At 44.2% G+C, this 25,746-nt stretch overlaps 1 protein-coding gene across 3 annotated transcripts in view; it reads left to right on the top strand.

Moving 5' to 3' along the window:
* The window catches only part of LOC126176126 (kinase D-interacting substrate of 220 kDa), a 407,030-nt gene that overhangs the window by 193,378 nt on the left and 187,906 nt on the right, over positions 1-25,746 (top strand). Inside the window, exon 1 of one of the 3 annotated variants that reach the window (XM_049923298.1) lies at positions 17,021-17,097. The exons of the other annotated variants lie outside the window; for them this stretch is intronic. The gene's annotated coding sequence lies outside the window, so the exon portion shown is untranslated. Of the gene's footprint in view, positions 1-17,020; positions 17,098-25,746 lie in introns of those variants that run through there. 3 annotated transcript variants of the gene reach the window in all.

Genomic DNA, 25,746 nt, shown 5'->3' with positions numbered 1-25,746 from the left:
TGAAAATCCAAGGAATGTACAATTAAAATTTGAGCCATTTTTCTCTGCAAAACTGCTAAAACAGGTTTTGTTGTGTTGAACCTCTGGATCATGGTAATAGATAATTACATAGAAAAAATTCCTAAGTTTGCTGAGAATACCATCTTAAGGGTAGTGGGGGCAAAGAAAGTACTGGTGCATTTTTTGTGCTGTGTGCACACATTCAGGGGCAAGCAGACATTCAGTGGAAAATTATCCCTCCTTCCCTCCCTTTAATCTGTTGCTAGGTTAATTGGTTTTTGACCCACCAGGGGCTGATTTATGAACCCCTAGGGATAATCCCTCCTTTTGTCCCTCCCTCTTCCCCATCCCTATGGGAAAAGGAATAAGTTTTTTCACACCTCCTCAGTTGTGTGCTGAGCCAGTTTTTCCCCTCCTGGGAAATCTCCCAGGCCTCCCTTCCCCCACTCGCCCCTATCCAGGACTGAAGCCAGTAGCTCCAGGACCGGGGTCTAGCGCTGTATCCCCTAGACTACCAGAGTCACTTGTTAACGGGAACGGAAAGATGTTTTCGACAGAACTTCAGAAGACATAGCAATATACCATCAGACGGAGCTTGTAGAAATTTTTTTCTAAAAAAAAAAAACGAACAAAGTGACGAAGTGGGCAAAATGATAAAGTGAGGAGATTTCTCAGAGTTGTGGACTGGGGCTGTGTGTTAAACGTGAAGGCTGAAGTTGTCGGTCATAATTTCCACCGCATAATGCGATGTTCGCGTAGCTGTGGTGGCAAATTACACTGTTTCAGCAGCTTGGGCCTTTACATTGAACTCACACCCGGTTTCCCCGTACCCTTTTTCTACCCAACTAAAACTACTCATAGTTTCAAACCCTCCTTGAGACTCAAGTTAGTACACTACTCTTTCTGGACTCTGATAAACCTCAACAGTATCCTTGGTTTAAACCACAAGGGCCCGCTAAAGTTCTCCTGCACATGTTATTTTGGCCAGACAAATAGTAATAAACTGAATTCCAGTAATTTTCGGGTTTGCAGCCGGATCCCATCAACATTCTGCCGGAATGGCAAGTACTGAAAGAAGAAATAGGCCGGGAAAATTTCAGAAGTCACAATAAACTGAATGCATAGAATTAAGTGTTCCGTGTAAGTTTGTTTTTTTAACAGTGCGCGTGTTTTGTTGTGCATGTGGTCCCTCTACTCGCTGATGTAGTCGCTAATTTTTAAGAAACGCAACCATTAGATGTGAATTCAACCAGCTGATGTTGAACAAACTGTATAGAAGTGTTACATTTTTTCGTGACGGTCGGCAGCCCCTCTTCAGAGGATTAGTATGTGTCCTGCTCCAGATCATCTCCAGAGAACTGCGTTCAAGTAGAGTATGTCATTAGCTCAGAGTGCTAAATGATGAACTGTAGAAGTCACACGAAGTGAAGCGATTTAGGGAAGAATGAGAAAACTAAATACAGACGAAATCGTAGGTAATTTGTAGTAAATTACACGGAAGCTTAACCAGTCATATACGCAAATGAAAAGTAATCAACACGCAACTGATGCGTCCCTTGCTCCCATCCATCACCTCTTCCATACGTTACAGTCGTCATCGTGTAACATATTCATTTTTCTTCTCTCTTTCAACTAAGGGAGGTAGCGCAGTGGTTAAGACACGGCGTTGTGAGAGGTGTCTCCTGTGCAGTTTGGCACCTGTTGGTAAAATGGTTCAAATGGCTCTGAGCACTATGCGACTTAACTTCTGAGGTCATCAGTCGCCTAGAACTTAGAACTAATTAAACCTAACTAACCTAAGGACATCACACACATCCATGCCCGAGGCAGGATTCGAACCTGCGACCGTAGCGGTCGCTCGGCTCCAGACTGCAGCGCCTAGAACCGCACGGCCACTCCGACGGCACCTGTTGGTAAAAGTAAGTTTATGAGGGACTGACCATTTTACGAAAAAATCGAAATACAGTAACAAAATGTAGGAACAAGCAATGACTGTAGAGTTTATTAAAGACCAAACCAGAATTTATAGTGTAAGTTCTTGACAACGATTGTGTGGTAAATTCTCTACACTTCAGAGAACTGAAAAAAATAGGAAAAGTGTCATGCAGATATTTCAGAACTCATACATGTATTTACTCGAGCCAACATATACTTGAAAACACATCAGACAATATGTAGAACGCAGTAAATAGTGCTTTTTTGCTTTATTCGTTTTATATTATTTTCTTGCTGAGTGCCAAATAACAATGAAAATTATTTTTCTCGTCCAATAAATCTGACTTTCTTACTGTTGAAATAATTTTCATTAAAACACGTTCATCTGTTTACATTCTTATTTTTTACGCAGTACAGGCTTTTTCTCTGTACAACGTAAATACTTTTTGCTTTACGGGAACATTATTAGGATGTGCCATGAAAACAAAGCAAACAACATAAATTAAGAAGACACAGAAGCACAAAATCAACTTCTGTAATAGGAATGAACTTGACCAGAATAGGTTAAAACTTCCGATGTCGGCAGACGCCGCCAGAGTCCCTTTTGTCTGCGCGTGCGCAGTGTACTCGGGAATTTAGAATTCCGCACTCGGCGAAATAACAAAAAAAAAAGAATAGGTTATTGACGTCATAAACACACTCGCGTCGTGTAGTCGATTTTGATGAGAAAGTCGCTCGTGTGAAACGGGCTTAAAGAGGTCGTCGTCAATCGAATGTTTGCGTCTAGTCTTCCTTTTACCTCTAACTGCTTTCTTTGGCTTACTTTAGTGTGCGTCCCGAGGAAAAAAAATGATTTACCGGTTGAGCTGATCTCTCTGTTACCTCACGAAAAGTCAGTGTTGTTTAAAAGGAGATTGCAACCTTGGTGTATTTCACGATGGCTGACTCATCCGGTTTTGCAGGCTGACTAGCAAGCCAAAGTTTTCTGTTTTATTATTCTACCCAAATGGTATGTAGTGTTGTAATATAACGTGATAATGTTAATATAACGTGCTAATGATACGTGTTTTAATTATTTTTTGTTCTCTGTGAACGTGATTTAAAAACAGGGAACTAGAAATTAATTACGGAGTTTCTTATTCGGAGCGTGATTTTGTATGTTTTAATTGCATTCCCCACAAAATACTTTAGTAAGGGCGCAGATTACGGCCTAGTTAAGTGCTGTTATGGCACAGTCAGTACCACCGATACCATCATAATAATTTCCATCGTACATTCGTTTTGGTCTAAGCAAGGTCCTGCGTGATCCTTAGTTTATGTCTTGTTCCGCTTTCTGCAACTCGAAGGAATGGTTTAGGTCTGCATGAAGTGCATTTGGAACGACACCCGATAAAAGTGAAGAAAGAATGTGTGCCTTACTTGCTTATTTTGTAATGGCGATATTAGCGTGTTCCATGGTTTGGAGAGGAAACTGAGACGCGGAAGTACATTACACACTGATAAGTTGATACCGTGCCAGACGTTGTCGTTAGGACTGTGTGTGGTTTACTTCCTCTTGAAGAGAAAATTGCGTTCGTTGCACTGCCGTCTCCTAGCAGACTAAACGTGCGAAAGCAGACGCCAGATATCGCTCATAACCGGATTTTTGTGTTGAAGTTATCTTAAGGATGTCGTTCTTCCCAGCAGCAATGAATACAGGCTGGAGGGAAAACAAACAGGACTCACTATCTTATCTGCGGCATTAATAGAATGGAGGCATGCTTGTTTTTGTCAGCACGGAGCTATGTAAATCTGGCGCGCCTTGGCTGCGCCGCAAGGATTTCTCGGAGCTGCCCTTCTTATCTCGCGGCTTCCTGCATGCGAGCCCAGTGAAACTGCCCCCCCCCCCCTTTCCCCACCCATTCGCTTCTTTTTCTCTGTCGCTTCTGTGCTGCTGCCAAAGTTTAAAACCAACTTTAAATAGCCTTTCCTAAGAGCACATCACAAAACGGAGGCGAAACCTGTATCATACATAACCTTTCACAGCTGCGTTATATATTTCCCAGAAACGGATGAAATCATTAAAATTGAGCGAAGGTCCAGGACGCAGTGCAATCTCTGTCAGATTCAGTAATTAATTTGCGGCTGCGGTAGTTGGTCTATTCACCATAATATACGTTACTTCATTCGAATAGAAAAAAAGTGCCCGGTGGTTAGAGTAAAGCACAGGGTCATACCTGTCTACAAGGAGAGCAGCGGAAGTGACCCACAGAATTATCGTCCATTATCCTTGACATTTTCTTTTGTATCGTAAAACACTTTCTGAGAGCTCAAATGTAATGAGGCTCCTTGTACAGGGGTAACTTCTTCCATCCGAACCGGCATGGATTCAAAAAACATCGATCATGTCAAACCCAATTCGCATTTTTCTCACACTACATCCTGAAAGCCATGGATCAAGGCAGTCTGGTAGATGCAGTACTTCTTGATTTCAGAAAAACGTACGACTCAGTACCACACCTACGCATACTATCAAAAGTAGGATAGTATGGGCTATCAGATGAAGTTTGTGACTGGATTGAGGCTTTCTTGTGGTAGGCAGGACGCAGCTGTTGTCTTGGATGGAGAGTCGTCGTCAGAAGTGGAAGTAAGTACTGACGTGCCCCAGGGAAGTGTGTTGGGACCCGGTCTGTTTGTTCATTTGTATATTAATGATCGTGCATACAATATTAATAGTAACTTCTGATTATCCGGAGACCATGTAGTTTTCTATAACGACGTAATGTCTCAGAAAAGCTTTATAAATAGTCAGCATTTGATAAAATTTCAACGTGGTGCAAAGATTAGCAATTTGCTTTAAATGTCCAGCCTGAAAAATTTTGTACTTGGTAAAACAAAAAGAAGCACAGTATTGTATCACTACAAAATCTCCGGCCGGAGTGGCCGAGCGGTTCTGCGCGCTACAGTCTGGAACCGCGCGGCCGCTACGGTCGCTGGTTCGAATCCTGCCTCGGGCATGGATGTGTGTGACGTCCTTAGGTTAGTTAGGTTTAAGTAGTTGTAAGTTTTAGGGGACTGATGACCTCAGCAATTAAGTCTCATAGTGCTCAGAGCCATTTGAACCATTTTTGAACTACACAATCAGTGAGTTACAATTGAAATTAGTCAACTCTTGCACCATCACGAGTTTAACAGTTTGTAAGTATATGAAATGAAATTGCTTCAGTCGTGGGTAAGGCAGGCGGCAGACTTCCGTTCATTGGTAGAATACTAGGAAAATGCAATCAATCTACAAAGGAGATCTGGTACAAACTCTGCTGTGCAACTCGTCCTAGAATGTTGCTCAGTTGTGGAAACCACACCTAATATGATTTATTTTAATCATCAGTCTTCTGACTGATTTTATGCGGCCCGCCACGAATTCCGCATTCGTCCCAACCACTTCATTTCGGAGGATCACTTGCAACCTACGTCCTCAGTTACTTACTGAATTTATTACAAATTCTATCTTCTCTACTGTTTTTAGCCTCTACAGCTCCCTCTAGTTCCATGGAAGTCATTGCAAAATAGGACTAGCAGGCGATATTCAACGTATACAGAGAACGGCAGCACGAATGCCCACTGGTTTGTTTATGTTGTTTCACAGAGATGCTGAAGAAACCGAACTGGCAGATTCTTGAATACAGACATAAACTATCCCGAGGAAATCTACTTACAAACTTTCAAGAAGAGGCTTTAAATGATGATCCTAGGAATGCATAACTACTACCTACTTATCGCTCACATAGGGATCGTGAGGACAAGATCAGATTGATTACAGCACACACACAGGCATTTAAACAACAATAAATCTTCCCGCTCTTAATAGTGAATGGAACGTTCTTCTCATTAAGTAGTACAATGGGAAGTACCTCCTGCCATTCACTTCATACTGGTTTGCACAGCAAGGATGTATAAGTAGGAACCACCGAACAGATGGCCAGAGGGTACCTTATGCCTTTCTTGTACGCCGCCTGTTTTATTCGTGGCAGGAGCGGCGGAAAATTGATTGAAGCCTCCGACTGCGTCTTAATATATTTTGTCTTATTCTCATTACTCTTACGCGAAAATTACGATGGAGCCATTTTAGTTGTTACCTCCGTTTACCCGAGCACGTGACATCTGTAGATGCTTTCGCGAGGACAAGGTCGCCTTTCTGCGAACTGTTGCCATATCAATTCCATTTACATTTGTTGTATACTCTTCGAATGGGTTGTACCAAGCTGTTACGAACCTAGCGATGATGCTCAGAGCTATTTTGATCTATTTTCGTCAACGCCACCCGAAAAGCACCTCAAAACATTGGAGTACTACTGTAGAATCTGGCGCTATAAGATCCTGAGAGCGTTTTTCTTAACAGATGCAGTATTCTCTATTAGAACACCCTCAATAAATGTACGTCTTCCATGGGACATCCCTGCTATTGATTTCACATGGTGTTGTATTTCAGAGGCTTAGTCACATTCTAAAACGAGAAATGTCGAACAGTTATTGCCTCTCGAGGAGAAGACTTTGTTTTCCCACGTAATCATATTCTCACCTACATTTTACAGTGGTTGCACACCGAAAAAGGTTGGTTTTACTCTGGGTCTTCTTCCATAGTATTTACACCATGATACTTCGTAAACGCTTTGCACGCTCACTCAGTATTAAGTTACGGGACAGCTAGAAATTTCTTAGAACAGTTACATTTTCAGAATCGTAAATCAGAATACCGGATTGAGGTTTGAACCCTCTCCTCCACAGTAGCCTTACAAGGTAAAACCTTGCCAGCAGTGCGTGGCAGAGAGTGCCTAGTACCGATATTATCGATTTTGTTTCCTACTCCATATGCGTACTAAGCGGTTGTCGGCGTAATGACTGTCTATAGGCCTCTATCCTCGCGTCTTACCTTAATGGCCGCACAGACTTCAGATATACCTGTAGGGTTCTGCGAGGGTCCGATTTCTTTCTTTCAAGAATTCCGTTTTAAGTTCGCCAGGTGTATGTTCACTCTTCCGTATGGACTATACTGACCTGTTAACGATCGCAGCATTACGTCTCTGACCTCATTGGATGCCTATTCTCATGGCAACTTGATACAAGCAAAAACTGAGACAATACTCCAGAATTGAGCGATTGGAGTCTTGTTTGAGATTTACGTAACAGACGCATTGCATTTTCCCAGAACTCTACCAACAAATCTGTCTCCCCATTCGCCTTTCCTAATACTGATTTAATACATGTTACTCCCCATAAATACTTACACGAGTCCACGTGCCAAACTACCGTGTTCTAACTTCCAGAGTGAAATGATTTTTTTCCTCGAAATGAAGAGCTGTCCGCTGGTCAGCCATCTGCCACGTAGCAGTGCGGTCTGTCTCTCTCTGCCAAACTGCCGACGAGAGTTACACTGTAAAAAAAAATGTATGTTCTCCATTTAAGAAATTCAGAACGAATAGCTACTAGGACTGAACGAAAGACGTAGCTGCTTCATTTCTGTTAATCGTATGAATAAGTACACATACTGTCCATAACTTTTATCTCTTTGGTTCTACTGCAAGATGTTCAATCGACAGAAGATACGAGATTCAACCGCTCCCCCCCCCCACCCCCACCCCCCCAACCACCACCACCAAAAAAAAGTAACAGGGTTGACAGCTTTTCACCATCAACAACATTTCAGCGACTGAACATCAACAATGTCTTTTTTCAACTTCCTTAGGATCTTCGTGAAAACTAATGTTAATTATGTAACATCGCACACCATATTGTAGATTGTTTACATTTTATAAAGAAATTGCAACTACGGTTGTAAGAAACGAGGAATATCGCTTCACCCCTGCAAGTCGTCGTTCCTGACAAAGTTTTAGAGAAGTGAAAGTGACAATAAGCGCCACAGAGAAATTCTAGACCTGAGTGACGACGAGGACACGGTAAGTGCTGTCAACAGATTTCCCAGGAACTTCGCTCAGTGGAAGAGGGAGTCACAAAGCAGAGCCGAACACGTATCTCGGCTTATCCGCAGATACTCGACCATTTCTGAAGAAACGACTGTCAAAGTTTTCGAGGTACTTAATGTGCCTTTTACCGTGCGGGATCCTCAGACGAAATAGAGGCTCTGTGGTTAGCATCGCTGCGTCTTAATTTTGCGCCCGGTGTTCGAACCCGATAATTGTTTTTATTTATTTAATTTTATTTTTGTTTTCCTTTTCACTTAAGTCCATCAATGTCACTACAAGAATGTTTCTTACCAAATTAGATGATACAAGGGCGTTATAATAATTGTAAAATCACAGTTGGGTTTCACAGTGTCACATATTTATTGTATAATATTTTTGTGTCTGAAAACAATTTCAAATAATGTTTCCATTCTTTTTTTTTACATTTATTCACGTGTCACGCAATTAGTAGACGAATAAGGACAACATTATATCAATATACACTGGAAAATATTCGTGTAGTGATCTTCTACAGACTTGGATATATAAATGAGAAAAAAAATAAAGATCATAATCGGGTTTCGAATACAGATCGCAAAATTAAGAAGCCACGACGCTGACTACTGTGCCACCAGTACATCTGACAATGAGAACATCGCGCGGTAAAAGGCACATACAGTACCTGGAAAATGCCTCGAAAACTTTGACCGTAGTTCTTTTAGAAACGGTCGAGTATCAACGGTTAAGTAAAGACAGGTGTTCGGTTATTTTGACCCTTCTTCCAGTGAGCGATGTTGTTGGGAAATCGGTTTATGACCCTTGCCATGTTCTCCTCGTGAGAGTCGAAGCGCAGACTTTTTATCATCCGAGGCAACGAAATAAAGTAAGGGCACATTATTGGGAACAAAACTGTACTTCTAAAGCTGACGCCTACGCAGCATTCTTGAGACATACGGAATAAATGACAAGGTGAGCTACTGAACTACTGAATGGACTTTTTTAAAAGCAAGTCAGTCGAAGGTTCCAGAATGTTAACAATTCTAGTATTGTAAATGGTTATGGAAACCAACATTGTAGCAAATTAATGTTACATTACTGTTATGAGCAGAGTATGTTTTTCTGTAACTGGTAAGTTGAATTTGAGTTTTTGAGATAATTCGCAGAAAGGGGGAAATAAACAGTGAACTAATGAAAACACGAAACTCCTGCGAGTATGCCAGGAAACAGACACCAAGATCCTGCCAGGACTCGGTCCTGGAACGTCTGCTGTAGCTGCAGTTGTATGCGGTTCCCAATAATTTTCGGAGAATGACGATTTATGTGCGTCGGCGACGCATGTTCTGTTCATTTTCTAGACGCTTGCATAGGGCAACAAGCCATGTGTTAATTTACCTGCTAACTGTACACTGTGTGCAGCGTAATGAATATATGCGCTACCATGCATTCCTGCTGTAATATACTGCACTTTCCTGAGATAATTGAGACGAATTGTGGTTTGCGTGAGATATAACACAGTTCTACTCTGTTATCCTGTAGCAGAAGGGTCATCTCTCGCACTTTCAAGTATAGAGTTGCAGTGTACCTGTACGGCGTGTTCAAATTGTAGGTCTCAGAAGAGAGCGCGTCAGATTGTAATGTGTGAGCTTCGAATGAATGACTTCTGCGGAACCAGCGAATCTTGTCGCTCGATGATTACTGCCTCGTAGACTGCCTGCTTCATCCGTCTGTGAATATGAAATGATGAGCTTAGATAAGTCTCTTTTCATTATTTTTTTTACCTAAGCCTCATTTCCGATGTTTCACTCGTACTAGACCGTTAGCTACCGAAAAAGATTTTCTCGTGGAAATTTTTTATAGTAGCCTACGCTGTAGTTTCCCCTATTGCCTAATTTAAAATGAGTATCTTTGCTTCGGTAAAGAAGCTGTATTATTTCATAATATCGAAAGAGGAGATCTTTATTACTGGGTGCTGATACTTAAACCATGGGTGCTGTTCAGGTATGCAAAGTAATGCTTCGACGTATTTGCATAGTTCTGTGTTCTATTCTGCCTCTGCCCCCCTGCCGTCTTGCAGCGATATCTTATCTAAGTGACTTCCTTTGTTTTACGCCCTCTTCTTTACTGCGTCGTAAAGCGCTGCCTGTTTCAAGCAAAGCCGGCGCATTCTCAAGCGTCGTGCTCTTCCAGAGATACTCGCGGATCGAAACCCGGACTGAATAGTCGGGACACAAGTGGACTTTGAAGACTCTCAAAAGTCTGCGGGAAGACGCAGTTGAGGGAGTTGCCGCGTCGCGGCGCCAGTGTAGCTAGATGGCGCCTCTGCGCAGGCCATTGCCAGACACCAGGGAAACGAGTTTTCTAAACCTCATATTCTTTTCTGTTGTTATTAGAGTATATCGATGACTGACTACCTTACTATTGAGATATCATTGGAAGGCTTTGAAAATCTTGTGAGGCCTAATATAAAAGATAGAATTAACGATCTTCGGTTAGGTATTATAGTGACTTGTGTGTGCAACCGAGCCAGAGTGCATTTCGGTTACTTATTTTCTCCATATAATACAACTTATTAGATACGCTGTAATCATTGGACGCTATTCGATCCTGGTTTTTCTTCAGACACACCACTGGGAGAAAAAAGGAGGAATTAGAAAATCTAGCGAACACAGTAGTCTATTTTGTTGCCTTGAAGTGCAAGAGAAAATGGTTAGCTCTGCTTATATTTTTAACGACTACCACACGGGTAAATATAAAACATTTTGAGAAAAAAATTTAGTGACATTTCTAAAACGTAATCTGAGATGATCAGCTCTTTTGATTCTTCATCCTATGGTGTGGAGTATAGTGCAGAAATTACGAATGCGGTTCTGCGAACGATAGCTAGATTTTAATGTTTCGTTGAATACTTTGTCATTAGAAGCGAAACACAAGTATTGATTAAAAGAATGGGAAAAGAACTAAGCCACCGTAAAGGACACGGCCCCTTTATCGACTTTTCTTGGCGAAAGAAATGTTCAGTGACATTATTTGGTCGGGAATGGGAGAAGAGATGGACACATGAAGTTAGTGATCGCCATCATTTTCCGGCGGTGTCTCGCTGAGTGGAAATATGTGGAGCTTTTGTTGGTGAGGGACTAGATGGCTGAAGACGTTAAGCAGATGCACCTCCCAAGGTGCTTTGTAAGTCTATGGTGGCAACCAGTATCAGCCTCGCCCATCGTTTCACCTGATTTTCATAACAAAACACCGTACGTCTTAGGACACTCATAGGTGATGCCCTTACTTCAGTAAACAATACTGTCACCCCGGAAACAGGCCTTGAACTGATGGTTAGGTAGATCATTAGTCACAAATCGTGATTTTTTTTTTCATTTTCTTTATGTGCACTATGGAGTTCGAGAAACGAAGACATATCTTCAGGTGCTCTACACAATTATCACATCAATATGTCTGAAGAAAAAACCGCAACCAGTCACAATTTTTGAATGTATGATTTATTTCGAGGTTTTTTTTGTATCAATTTCACATTTTTATCTGATAACGTAACAGAATATTCATTATTTTGTTAATTACATAAAAGCTTTTATTTTATAGACAAAGCCTTTAACTTTTACTTTCTTAAGAAAAGGTTTTGCTTTATTCATTACAGCAAAGGGGTCAGCATGACCAAGTATGCTGACCGTGAGCTAAAAACGAGATGGGGACGCGCTTGATTATTGCAGATTCCTGTCTTTATTCTACATGTTGGTGGAAATACATTTAACTTTTATAAATGGTGGCATCACTAACTAGCCTGAAAACAAGACTCTTTACAATAGTATTCATCTTAACTGTAGAAATAGTCTATTATGGCACCATGTTGTTGTTTGGTACAGCCAATAAAATCTCCAACTAATGTTAAGTCAGTAGTAAACACATCTCCGCCACGTCTTTAGTGTAGCTCATATTCAGTTTGCCAAATATCAGTAAAGCGGACGCCAGTGCAGTGATATACTGTACAAAACAAAACCTGTAAAGACATTGTATGTAACGTAAAAGCTTCTATAAACAAGAAAGTCATGAATAATCTACTATATCGCAGGACAAACTTGTAACATGTTCGATAGATTCTCGCTGTCATCTGATGACTGGCCCAGGCCCGAATCTGATTACAGTGAGATAAATCATTCATTCAAAAAGTGTGACTGGTTGGGGACATTTCTTCCAGAGATGTTTACGAAAACAGACGCGGTGTTCTCGAACTATTCTGTATAAATTATCTCGTCATTATTAATATTTAGCATTTCTCGCAACTCTGGGTTCTGCCTTTGGCCAGCCCTAAGTTTCTGCGAAGAATGAAGCGCCGACCTCGTCTTTGGCGACGAGGGGAAATTGGAGCGAGGCTTTGGCGGGACGGTCGGTGGTGAGTGAGCTGGCGGCTGTGTACCCTTTGTGGCCGTTGCCGGAGCTGGCGCGCCCGTCCTTGGCGAAAGCACAGCCAGCAAAACGACGACGCGGGGCAAGTCACGCCGGGACTCGAACGAGGCTCCAGGGCGCGCGCCGCGCTGCGCCGTGGGAACACCGCCTCCCACAAGGACGGGGGTCCAGCCTCTAACTAGGGCTCGTTTGTATCGTCCCTCCGAGATTGGCTACACTATGGTTTAAGGTAGTTGGCATCTGACAGTACTATCCCCGGGGCTCTTAAACGCTAGCAAAACCGGATTTGTAAACAGATTCCTGGTCGGTCATTCGAAATCCGTTCTGGAAATGCGTATTTCCACTTCCACAATCGGTTTTCATTGCCATGAACGAGGGACGTTCATTAAGTAATGCAACACATTGCAACAAAACCATTGCCACAGGATTCCATTCGGCTGGTGGAAGTCGGAGCCAACGTCTTGCTGCATGAATCACCTCCCCTCGTCCAAGTACTGCTTCCCGCGGAATGCATCCTTCACTGGACCAAGCAGGTGGAAGTCAGAAGGTGCGAGATCCGGGCATTAGGGTGGATGAGCAAGTACATGAACTTTTGTGAGCTCCCCTCGATTCCGCAGACTTACATGAGGTCTTGCGTTTTCATGGAGAAGGAGAAGTTCGTTTGCATTTTTGTGGCGACGGACACGCTGAAGTTATTTCTTTAATTTCCCGACGGTCGGTTGGCACGCGGGAGATTGGACAGCATGCGCGATGACAGATGCCTCGCCCAACGACTCATCGTGCTTTTGTTCACTGCCAGGTGACGGGAACGCAGATGTTAAAAACTTGAGACTAACAGAACGTACAAAATGGGTTTAATGTGAGATATAGAAACATACATAACCAGAGGAAAGATAGATAGCGCCAATAGGAAAATAAGAGAGACCTTTGGAGAAAAGAGAAGCAGAAGTATGAATATTAAGGGCTCAGATGGAAAACCAGTGCTAAGCAAAGAAGGGAAAGCTCGAAAGTGGAAGGAGGAGACAGAGACGCTGTACGTGGGAAATGAAGGCAATATTACAGAAATGGAAGAGGACGAGTATGAGACGGGGCACATGATACTGTGAGAATAATTTGACAGAACGCGGAAATACCTAAGTCGATGTAAACTTCCTGGACCAGACGGCATTCCTCCACAACTGCTAATATCCATTGGAGAGCCAGCCATCACAAAATTGCTCCACCTTGTGTGTAAGATATACGAGACAAGTGAAATACAATGGTGAGTCAAATGAAAACCTTAAATATTATTTATTGTGCTGAAGTGGTACAAAGCTGTATCGCTTTTCAAGATAATCTCCCCCACGCTCAATGCAAGTCCTCCAATGTTTACAAAGTGTATAAATTCCTTTAGAAAAAAATTCTTTTGGTAGTCTGTGCAACCACTCTTGCACTTCTACATCAGAACGGAACTTCTTTCCTCCCATTACGTCTTTGAGTAGTCCAAACGTATGGAAATCACTTGGGGCAAGGTTTGGTGAGCATGGTGGATGAGGAAGACACTCAAAATGCAGTTCTGTGATTGTTGCAACTGTTGTACGGGCAGTGTGGGGCCTTGCATTGCCCTCTTGCAAAAGGATACCTGCTGACAGCAATCCACGTCGCTTTGATTTGATTACAGGCCGCAGATGATTTTTAGGAGATCTGTGTATGATGCACTGATGACAGTGGTCCCTCTAGGCATGTAATGCTCCAAAATGACGCCTTTTTCGTCCCAAAAGAGAGTCAGCATAACCTTCCCTGCTGAATGTTCTGTTCGAAACTTTTTGGCTTTGGTGATGAGGAATGGCGTCATTCCTTGCTCGCTCTCTTCGTTTCCTGTTGGCGGAACTGAACCCAGGTTTTGTCCCCAGTAACCATTATTGAAAGGAAGCCATAACCTTCTGGTTCAAAACGCCGAATAAGTTCTTCACAAGCATCAACACGTCGTTCTCTCATTTCGGGAGTCAGTTGCCCTGGCACCCATCTTGCAGACACTTTCACTGTGAAACTGGAGCACATCATGCACAGTGTGATGTGCTGACCCATGACTAATCTGTAAACATGCTGCAGTGTCATTCAGTGTCACTCGGCAGTTTCCCTTCATTATGGCTTCAACTGCTGCAATGTTCTGTGGAGTCACAACTCGTTGTGCCTGACCTGGACGAGGAGCATCTTCCAATGAAGTCACACCATTTGCCAACTTCCCACTCCGTTCGTAGACTTGCTGCTGTGACGAACATGCATAACCGTACTGAACCTTCATTCGTCGATGAATTTCAATAGGTTTAACACCTTCACTACCCAAAAACTGAATAACAGAACGCTGTTCTTCCTTGGTGCAAGTCGCAAGTGGGGCGGCCATCTTTATACTGATATTGCGACGATACGTGTGCATCTCCACTATGCTGCCACCTACAGGCCATTCTGCACGCTGTTTGTAGCATGCTTACCAACTTACAGGATAACGGCGCGAAATTTCGATTTGTTATTACAAATTTAAGGTTTTCGTTTGAGTCACCGTCTTATATTTATCATTCCTTGGCTTTATTCTGAATAGAAATGATATCTCATCAATGGTACAGCTGCATTTAGCTGCATTTCGAGGACAGCAACTTTCCCAGTTGCGTCCAAGCCTTATAATTTTGTTACGGAAGACTCGTGCTGGCCAACATCCATGCTAGTTTTTTTTCATCTCTCCTTTTGGTGTGCAGAGGACACTGCATTTCTGCATTCGCTAATGAGGGCTGTGCGAGGGAAGAACGCTGCATTCGTGACGCCTTAGTTCGCGGCTCTGTAGAACGAGACGACAGAAGCGCCTTTCAGAAACACGGAATGAGTGTAGCGAGAGGAGCAGTAAAGGAAAGGAAATTCTGTCATTCTGCAGACTGGCGACCCTGTGAGAGCGCAGCGGAAGGGCCATCTGCTGCTTCGAGCTAGCGATAGCACTGCGCGGAAACCATTGGTGGAACTACGTTTTGCGCATGCTCCTCCGAAGACAATGCGGCGACGAATAAACGCGGAAAAAAACCAACCGAAGTGTCGCAGCTGCCACACAATCGGACTGATTTCTGTAACATGCCGTCCGTCCAAAAAGTTCAGATACATATTTCATTCCTGACTGATGAACGACGTCAGCGCGTTAACGACGGTGCCAGCTTGAACTAATGACTGTAAACAAAAGGTGTGCATGCGATTTATGATTTTCAGTTGAAAAATGTAAGCCGGCCGGGGTGGCCGAGCGGTTCTAGGAGCTACAATCTGGAACCGCGCGATCGCTACGGTCACAGGTTCGAATCCTGCCTCGGGCATGGATGTTGTGATGTCCTTAGGTTACTTAGGTTTAAGTAGTTCTAAGTTCTAGAGGACTGATGACCTCAGATGTTAAGTCCCATAGTGCTCAGAGCCATTTGAAAAATGTAAAATATCGAGTAAAATATTTCTACACGGTAATTCCGACTTCCTAATTTCGTTTCCAGCGACCTCAAAATAATTCATAGTTTTGCTCGAATCCGCAAAATTTATAATTCTTGATCTGCCAAATTCTATCCGCCAGCGTGAATTTGTAATCCCGGCATCGAATTCCCAAAGAATCTAAAAAGAACATGGTTTTGTAGGATTTTATAACGACTTTTCTATTATGTCAGGCTTTCGAAGCGAGTTGGCTCATTGTGCTGTGGATTAACTTCCAGGGTCGGTGTGCCGACTAATCTGGATGTTTCAGGTGGTTTCCCTCATCCGACCGGTTGAATATCGATCTGGTATCGCCGCGCGGGATTAGCCGAGCGGTCTAGGGCGCTGCAGTCATGGACTGTGCGTCTGGTCCCGGCGGATGTTTGAATCCTCCCTCGGGCATGGGTGTGTGTGTTTGTCCTTAGGATAGTTTAGGTTAAGTAGTGTGTAACCTTAGGGAGTGATGACCTTAGCAGTTAAGTCCCACAGGATTTCACACACAGTTGCACATTTTTTGATCTGGTATCGAAGTCCAGCCTCAATTACACACGACCCGGCCGCCCCCTAAACATGCCAAATCCATTTATAAACATGTAGCTGAGGAACAAAGGCACAAGAAAAAGATCAGCAGTATTATCAAAATTGTAGTCGATCTGACACTTTAAAACTGTGTTTATGATCAGTTTATAATTTTTGCCGGAGGGAAGGTGGGAGTGGGAGAGGCGAGATATAGACAAGCTACAACGAAAGTAGATTACACCCTCCATCCCTTTCCAACACAGACGACGACGGTAAAACATATTCTGAAAATCACATACGATCACTGCAGTCAAGCGTAGGATTCGCAAACGCTCACCCTTCAGGTCCGCAGATGATTGAGAGATGAAGGCTAGATTAATGGTAGATGCAAAACTTCGTGGCCTGGATTCGATTACGCGCTAAACCGCTAGACCATCGGGCCAGATAATGCGAACAATACCGAAACGACTATGCTGTAAATTCACATTGTAATTTGCTTTTGGTAAAGAAACATAAAATACACGTAGTATTCATATTTCGCCACGAACGCAGAAGCGAAATTAAATGTTGCGATGCGAATAACGAGTAAGTACGGGATTGCGAGACTGCACGATTCGACAGGACGGCTGGCGACGCATTGAGGCGCACAGAGCGCCGGCGCGGCGCCGGGCGGCCAGCGTGCATGCGCGCCGCGCCTCAGCGTGCTGCCCCTCTCGGCCGAGTCGCCTACTAAACCAGAAGCCTTCCAGACAGCGGCCGGAGCGGACCTGCGGCGCGCTGCGCTACATGGAGCTCGTCCCACACACCACCATCACCGGCAAGTTATTGCGCATGCGCACACACATTACGCAACTTAAGTTAGCTATCGATGTTCCGGACCTGCTTCTGAGCGAGCGTTGGCAGCAGTGGTCAGCCACTGAGTGCTTTTTTTTAGCAGTAGCGTCAGCTCTTTGAGGTCAGTGTCAGCAGCGCGGCGGCGATGTCTGGCGGCTCGCTACTTCTTTTGTGTTGGCGTCCGGCCTGGCCCGCTGCGCGCGGTAATTAAAAGTTTCCGGGTGAAAGAGGGGCGCCGGGCGGCAGAGGTCGCTTATGCCGCGGCCGTGCTCACGTTGGCGCGCGCGTGCGCCCATGAATATTCACCCCCCCCCCTCCCCCCGCCACATCGCCAGCCGGACAAAGCGCGGCCCCCGCCGAGCGGGCCGCCGGTGCACAATCGATACGCGTCCGCCGCACGCACTTGTTGCACGCACACAGGCGCTCACGCACTTACGCAGCGCGGCGCGGCCCACTTGTTCGCGGGCGCCGTTGTCTGCCTGAACAGGAAGGCTGTGTGCTCTGTGGAGGGTCTGCGCGTGGCTTGGGCACTGACTAAAATCCCGTGCCTTATCAGATGCGGAAAGATCACTGCCGCTGTATACGAACTTCGTTCCTGATGTTACAGGCAGTAGCTTACACATCGCAGTTTCTGTTTCAGATCTTTCTGAGTGTAAATTTCACACACGAGCGCACATATTATAGGAATGTACACAGGTGACGCAAGTCATGGGATACCTCCTCATATCGTGTCGGGCCTCATTTTGCCTGGTCTAGTGCAGTAACTCGACGTGGCGCAGACTCAAAAAGTCGTCTTATGTCCCTTGCAAAAAATACTGAGCCTTGCTGTCTCTATAGCCGTCCATAATTGTGGAGCTGCTTCTAGTGCAGGATTTTGTGCACGAACTGACCTCTCGATTATGCCCCGCAAATGTCGGGCGATCTGGGTGGCCAAATCATTCCCTCGAATTGTCTTACAATGTTCTTCAAACCAATCGCGAGTATTTGTTGCCCGCTGACATGGTGCATTGTCATCCATAAAAATTTCATCGTTAATTGGGAATGTCGGCCGGTTTGGCCGAGCGGTTCTAGGCGCTTCAGTCTGGAACCACGCGACCGCTACGGTCGCAGGTTCGAATCCTGCCTCGGCCATGGATGTGTGTGATGTCCTTAGGTTAGTTAGGTTTAAGTAGTTCAAAGTTCTAGGGGACTCATGACCTCAGCAGTTAAGTCCCATAGAGCTCAGAGCCATTTGAAACATTTTTTTTATTGAATTCCACGAAGGCTGCATATGGCCTCCACGCAGCCGAACATAACAATTTCCAGTCAGACCTCTGAGGACCCAGTACACCTAATGTAAATACAGCCCACACCGTTTTGTAGCCATAGTGCCTCGCTGACAACTTGCGTCCATGACTTCGTGGGGTCCGCGCCACTCTCGAACCCTACCTTCAGCTCTTAACCGGTCGATATCGGAACTGATGTGAACAGGCCACGGTTTTTCAGTCGTCTATGGTCCAACCGATATGGTCACGCTCAGGAGAGGCCCTGCAGACCATTTCGTGCCTTTAGTAAAGGCACTCGCGTCGGCCATTTGCTGCCATAGTCCATTAACGCCAAACGTCGCCGCACTGTGCTACCGAATATTGAATTCCCTAACGATTTCCGAAATGGAATGTCCCATGCGTCTAGGTCTTCCTACCATTCCGCGTTCCAAGTCTGTTAATACCCGTCGTGCGGCCAGTCACGTCGAAAACCGTTTGACGTAAATCACCTAACAGCAAATGACAGTTCTGCCAATGCACCGCCGTTTTGTACCTCGTGGACGCGATACTGCCGCCATCTGTAAATGTGCATATCGCTATTCCATGACTTTTGTCATCCGATTGTGTTACCTCCCGTCTATTCGTGTATGGTTGAAGACAGGTAGTGTAGAAGTGTCAGTTACGCGTATTATTCCATTCTCAGTTCGTAAGTCGCGAATAAACCCAAATTTCTCTTTAATTTTACCGTTATGGTCATTGCAATGGATGTATCGGAGAGAAAGTACCGGGGTGGTCGAACGGTTCTAGGCGCTACAGTCTGGAACCGAGCGACCGCTACGGTCGCAGGTTCGAATCCTGCCTCGGGCATGAATGTGTATGATGTCCTTAGATTAGTTAGGTTTAACTAGTTCTAAGTTCTAGGGGACTAATGACCACAGATGTTAAGTCCCATAGTGCTCAGAGCCATTTGAACCTTTTGAACCAGGGAGAAAGTAGTATAATTTTGACACGTCGTACAATACCCGATTTCTAAAATTTAAGTGATACTTTCAAAGACGAGCGGCTGTTTTCATTTTAGCATCCTCCATTAGAGTTTTTTTTTTTCCATTTCTTCGATTCTGACCTAAAAAACGCTAAGCGAATGGAACAGCTCTTCTTCGAATCTTCCCTATCTTTATCGTTGATCCGGTTTAGTAAAAGTTGCAGATTGGCAAAAAATTGAAATGACAGAATCCGTACAGACCACTTGCTAGGATGGATTTCATTTCTTCAGGACATTCTAGTCAATGTCGTGATTGACACTGGCATCTGCTATAACTTGACTTGTGTGTTCGTTCCACCTTTAATTCACTATGGATAACTATTATGTTTTTGACAGTTGTGACTGCTTGTAGTAATATATCGCCGATGAGAGATTCGGTCTGTCTTACACGTTGCACACGATACTTAACGCTACAAGATACCGTGATGTGAAATTTTTGTTGCACAAACCTGGGTCTTCTGCAGCTGGGGGTCACGTCGCACGTCACGGACATGCGGTGGCCATGTTTGAGCAGACCTGATACGGGAGTTTACATATATTACAGACAAAAGCGCCACGACCACGCAAATAGTGAATTTTTGTGTTGATCTTCAGAACTCTAAATGGTTAAAATGGCTCTGAGCACTATGGGACTTAACATCTGAGGTCATCAGTCCCCTAGAACTTAGAACTACTTAAACCTAACTTACCTAAGGACATCACACACACCCATGCCCGAGGCAGGATTCGAACCTGCGACCGCAGCGGTCGCGCAGTTCCAGACTGTAGCGCCTAGAACCGCTCGGCCACTATGGCCGGCTCACTACTTACAACACTGCCAGTGTGCAAAACACGTTCACTACCGCACCAACCGAGATCTGTACCAAACGTCTTTGGTTTTGTAGTCTGACGCCTACTCGTGCCCACAATTCATCCACTGCTGGAATATGCAATAACGGCCATCTGACATTTAGGATTAGGCTTCCAGAGTTCTCCGGTTCCAAGTTGTAAGCAACATTATGATATATGTTGCAGTACTGTTTATCATTTAGCTCTTCACATCAATCGTTGTTTGCGGTGTAATCTAAGAGAATGCTTTTTTTGACTTTGCTTACAAATCTTATTTTGGCTATATTAATGTTTGTCTCATTAGTTTTGTATGTGGTATAAGATACAGCAGAATCATAGCGTTCAAACCGCTGTATTTTTATAAACTTTAAGTCGTGTTTCTTTCGATGGTGTGCCTTTAAGGTTCTTACTTTCTCATTCGGGAATGGCGTGGAACGGCTTCCTTTTCGGAGGTGAAGCAGATTAGACTGCAGGCGCACGCAGTGTGTTTCGTGTGTTGTGATAAAGCGACAGATGGGGTAACAACGGTGAGAGAACATGCAGACTGATCACCTGCCAACATGCGCTTCACTTCAAGAATGCCCGGAGAGAAACAGCGGTCCAGTAATTGTGTGTCGCCGGGTGTTTATGCGCCGTTTCCCGTCAGGCTTGTCTGCTCGTCGCCTTAACGGCGTCCGAATGGTTGCAAGACTTCCTGCGGCGCTCGTTAACGGGAGGTCCACCCATGCTGCGAAGCGGCAATCTGTAAATAACACGCAGACGATTCCTGCTGTGTGGAACACCAACGGTCGTCTGCGAAATTTGATCGCGTTGTGGGTGATTGTAAATTAAGCCCTTAACGGGTCTCCGTCACACACGAAACGGTCTTGCCAAGCATACGAAGTGCATGTTACTACAGTCTTGGGGGAACCTGTCTGAGCAGCAGTGAAGTTAACTGCACTGTTGTTGAAGACTTCTTTGTTAGTGTTTAGTCTTCTTTTTGCTTCTCTCTATGCTATGCAGTCTGCCGCAACATTTTGTACAAATACCCTATCAAGATGTGTCAGTAGAAGACGTATGCTGTAATTATTGTGTTCCGATACGGTTTTTCTTCTGTCATTTTGGTTGAAGTAATGTTTTTATTTCATATTGGTACTACGATGGGCGCAGTGATTTCTTTTCGGGCCGTATTTGTCTTGTCAGTTTGTTTCAGTCTTCCACTCGCGTGAAGTTTAGTACGGAAATTCAGTTAGTATGTTCCAGGACTTGGGTTTTCTCGTCGCAATAATTATATCTTTCGCCCCGCCCATACAATGGTCGGCAGGTCCTGTTACCGTTTTCTTCTAATGTGCCAGAGAAATTCCGCTGCACACGTGGAGAATAGTTGAGTTCTGCTGCAGTTAACTGTGCTATCAGTGTTCTGTTGAGATTATTGCTGATTTAGACAAGGCCACTGGGATAATCACTCTAGCACACCTCTCATCTACGTAAATCTAGGCATCTAATCCAAAAATTACTAGTCTGTTCTTGACAGTACTTCGTTCTCTGTCGTATTAGAATGCTGGGACAAAACATCTCTGTCTCTTCCCTTCATTGACCTCTTTTATGTCATTGCCTTGATCAGCACAAAACACACACAACGGAATTAATGGAACTGTTGCACAATCTACCCCAAACGTAAAGTGATTACTGCTGTTTCCTGAGCACTTCTGTTAAGTTTCGCTTGGCTAACGGATCTGTTACGGTTCTGTTGGAGCGTGTTTAAATTCCACCGACGTCTTCTTTCATCCCGACTTGATTATGGTCTGTCCCAAAACATTTGCACCGTAGTCTGTTGAAGATCACACTAGACCTTGTAGGCAGTTTAACATGTGGTGGTTCCCAGAATTCTCACAACAAATCTCAGTCGTCCCTTTTAAATATTTCACATCTTCGTTGCACTGCGACACGAAAATGCCTATCGAAATCAAAGGAGATATATGAAAACGGATGAGAAGACAAGCTTCAGCATACGTTTCGGAATGCTGGCCTACGCGCAACCAAGTTTGCTCCAGGTTACAGAGACAAGGATGCTACGCTGGTCTGGAGGAATGAACCTAAAAGAGAGTAAGAAATGACAACATACGAGGCTCGTTTAAAGTAGCAAAGAGAATCAAGAACCGAAAAGAGACTCTTGACGCCCATCGAGTACATGGATTAGGACCGTAAAGAACAATTTTTCGATATAGGCCCCTAAAGAACAAATTGAAAACGGTGGGACTGCACCCTGAAATGACGAAAGTACATTCAGAATGGCGTAACAAGTCTTGGAGGGCCGAACGCAAGACACATGTGAAATAAGGTACGGAAGATCTTCGTTGCACTTAAAAGTTTTATCCCTAAGCAATGTATCTGACTCCAGGAATAATAAATGATAAACTGGTACACTGTTTCGTTCTTTCTTTGGTTTGTGCTCGCAAATCTTCGTTGCACTTGAGTTCCTAAATAACAATGGAGAGAAGTCTTCCGAAGTCAGAGTGATTTCATATATATATAAATGACCTTGTGGATAACATCGGAAGTTCACTGAGGCATTTTGCGGATGATGCAGTAGTATATCGAGAGGTTGTAATAATGGTAAATCGTACAGAAATGCTGGAGGATCTGCAACGAATTGACTTGTGGTGCAGGGAAAGGCAATTGAATGTCAATGTAGACAAGTGTAATGTGCTGCGAATACATAGAAAGAAAGATCCTTTATCATTTAGCTACAATATAGCAGGTGAGCAATGGAAGCAGTTAATTCCATAAATTGTCTGGGAGTAGGCATTAGGGGTGATTTAAAATGGAATGACCATATAAAATTAATCGTCGGTAAAGCAGATGCCAGACTGAGATTCATTGGAAGAATCCTAAGGAAATGCAATCCGAAAACAAAGGAAGTAGGTTACAGTGCATTTATTCGCCCACTGCTTGAATACTGCTCACCAGTGTGGAATCCGTACCAAATAGGGTTGATAGAAGAGATAGAGAAGATCCGACGGAGAGCAGCGCGCTTCGTTACAGGATCATTTAGTAATCGCGAAAGCGTTACGGAGATGATAGATAATTTCCAGTGGAAGACTCTGCAAGAGAGACGCTCAGTAGCTTGGTACGGGCTTTTGTTGAAGTTTCGATAACATACCTTCACCGAGGAGTCAAGCAGTATATTGCTCCCTCCTACGTATATCTCACGAAGAGACCATGAGGATAAAATCAGAGAGATTGGAGCTCACAAAGAGGCATACCGACAATCCTTTCCACGAACAATACGAGACTGGAATAGAAGGGAGAACCGATAGAGGTACTCAAAGTACCCTCCGCCACACATCGTCAGGTGGCTTGTGGAGTATGTATGCAGCTTTAGATGTAGAATCCAGAAAAATTCTAACAGTTCCATTGCGGTTGGAATCTACCGTGCCCAAAAATTTCTTGAACCTGGTCCCAATGTCCAGTTTGCCTCTGTGGTGTAGTATGGATGACTAGAGGTCGCACTGCTCATAGCCCCTCTTTCGACTGGTAATCTCTAGGGAAAGTGAGATTTTCTTCTGGCTGAGAAGGTCCGGCAGAAGGGATTGCAGTCAGATGGAGCGAGGTACCTGCTACGACACACACACACACACACACACACACACACACACACACACAAATGGGCCGGCGAGAACAGTAGAGCAGCCATTTGGAACTCCGGGCACGTGCGCGTATTCAAGGGAACCCGCCAGGTGGCGTATCTGCCGCATGATGTAGTGGGCAGCGCGGGACACGGTAGTAGTCGCATCCCACACACACTTCTTCCTGCCTCGGTCCAGTTATAAAGTGCTTATCACTCTACAGAGATCAGAAACTGAAACCTAGATTCAAAATTTTAATCGCGGAAAGATCTATTCTGTTTGCCCGCAGTTTTCAAATGACAGCATCTCACGTATTTCCTTAGTGTGCTTTTCACGATGCAGTTGATGAAGGTTAAGTGTTACTTTGGTCATGTCATTTAATAAATTAAGATCCCACTGAGCTGCTCATATGCCAGGGCAAAAGACGCGAAGGGAGCGCCTGAAAACAAATGCTTCTCAACGGGCGTACTTACGATAGATACGCCTTGCTTGGCGAGCAAATTCGTAATACGGGAAAACGTCTTTTATAGTATAGGCAATACTGACCCTACGACTTGTCTTAGAAGCTAGATTAAGGAAAGGCAAACCTACGTTTCTAGCATTTGTAGACTTAGAGAAAGCTTTTGACAATGTTGACTGGAATACTCTCTTTCAAATTCTGAAGGTGGCAGGGGTAAAATACAGCGAGCGAAAGGCAATTTGCAATATGTACAGAAACCAGATGGCAGTTATAAGAGTCGAGGGCCATGAAAGGGAAGCAGTGATTGGGAAGGGAGTGAGACAAGGTTGTAGCCTATCCCCGATGTTATTCAATCTGTATACTGAGCAAGCAGTAAAGGAAACAAAAGAAAAATTCGGAATAGGAATTAAAATCCATGGAGAAGAAGTAAAAACTTTGAGGTTCGCCGATGACATTGCAATTCTGTCAGAGACAGCAAAGGACCTGGAAGAGGAGCTGAACGGAATAGACAGTGCCTTGAAAGGAGGATATAAGATGAACATCAACAAAAGCAAAACGAGGATAATGGAATGTAGTCGAATTAAATCGGCTGATGCTGAGGGTATTAGATTAGGAAATGAGACACTTAAAGTAGTAAAGGAGTTTTGCTATTTGGGGAGCAAAATAACTGATGATGGTCGAAGTAGAGAGGATATAAAATGTAGACTGGCAATGGCAAGGAAAGCGATTCTGAAGAAGAGAAATTTGTTAACATCAAGTATAGATTTAAGTGTCAGGAAGTCGTTTCTGAAATGTGGTGCCATAGAAGAATGCTGAAGATTAGATGGGTAGATCACATAACTAATGAGGAGGTATTGAATAGAATTGGGGAGAAGAGGAGTTTGTGGCACAACTTGACTAGAAGAAGGGATCGGTTGGTAGGACATGTTCTGAGGCATCAAGGGATCACCGATTTAGTACTGGAAGGTAGCGTGGAGGGTAAAAATCGTAGAGGGAGACCAAGAGATGAATACACCAAGCAGATTCAGAAGGCTGTAGGTTGCAGCAGGTACTGGGAGATGAAGAACCTTGCACAGGATAGAGTAGCATGGAGAGCTGCATCAAACCAGTCTCAGGACTGAAGACAACAACAACAACAGCAGCTATTCATGTTGTCCCAGAAGTGTTGCGACAAACTTGGAGGGGTTGTAGAGGAACAAATCGAGGGTAGGAACCCGTGTCCGGAATCGTCATCCAACGACGCTGCAGAGCGTCGAAGTTACAGGACTGCCATCAGGCCACTCCTTCGACAGCAAACGTTGACTTTGTACGCTGACGGACCGTAGGCGGAACCTCTTGACCAAAGCAACAGAGCATCGCATTCGTAGGAGAAAAGGCATGTCTACGCAGCAGCTAGCTCCATCTTCTCCACTGGCAATCGTGACAATCAGTCGCGATCACTGGATACCAA

Source organism: Schistocerca cancellata, chromosome 1, assembly GCF_023864275.1.
Source record: "Schistocerca cancellata isolate TAMUIC-IGC-003103 chromosome 1, iqSchCanc2.1, whole genome shotgun sequence".
NCBI classification, from domain to species: Eukaryota; Metazoa; Arthropoda; class Insecta; order Orthoptera; family Acrididae; genus Schistocerca; species Schistocerca cancellata.
Note: the sequence above shows the minus strand (reverse complement) of the source record. Positions and strands in the feature narration are given on the sequence as shown.